This window comes from Tenrec ecaudatus, chromosome 2, assembly GCF_050624435.1.
Source record: "Tenrec ecaudatus isolate mTenEca1 chromosome 2, mTenEca1.hap1, whole genome shotgun sequence".
Lineage (NCBI taxonomy): Eukaryota > Metazoa > Chordata > Mammalia > Afrosoricida > Tenrecidae > Tenrec > Tenrec ecaudatus.
In genome coordinates this window covers 58,602,439-58,603,078 of record NC_134531.1, presented here as the reverse complement: position 1 = coordinate 58,603,078, position 640 = coordinate 58,602,439, and positions in this window count along the sequence as shown.

Below are 640 nucleotides of genomic sequence, written 5' to 3'. Positions count from 1 at the left end.
TTCACAGTTTAAGTTTTGTTTTAAAAACATTATTTTAATTTGGTTTCTTTAATTTCAAGTGATCGGTTGCGCGTCCTTGCTGCTCTGCATTGTTTCTGGCTCACAGTGACCCCATGTACAACAGAACAAAATATTGTTTGACCTCGTGCCACCTTCAAGAAGGAAAGCACGCTTACCCGCACTGCTGCATTCACGGTATAGTCTCAATGCCGGCAACCTCGGGACGTCATTTTCTAGCACGATACCAGACAATGGTGGGTTGTGATTCATAGGGTTTCCACTGGCTAATTTTCATAAAGTGGATTTCCAGGGCTTTCTTTTCGTTTCCTTGAGCACGGAGGCTCCACTACAACCTGTCCACAGAGTGACCCTGTTGGTACTTGAAATAATGCTGGTACCGCTTCCAGCAGCACTCAAGCCACAACCGTGAAAATAGTGAAGTAACACTGTCAAAGCTTGAAATAGCACCCTTAGGTGGACTTTCTCTAGATATTATGTGCATAGGTTGCTGATTACTGTCTTTAGGGGATTGATACTGAAACCAATTTGAAATATTAGGATTTTAAAATATACTGATAATGATCAAACAACAGAGTTTAGAAAGGAAAATAGAAATTAAAAAATGTTAGCTACCTTTACC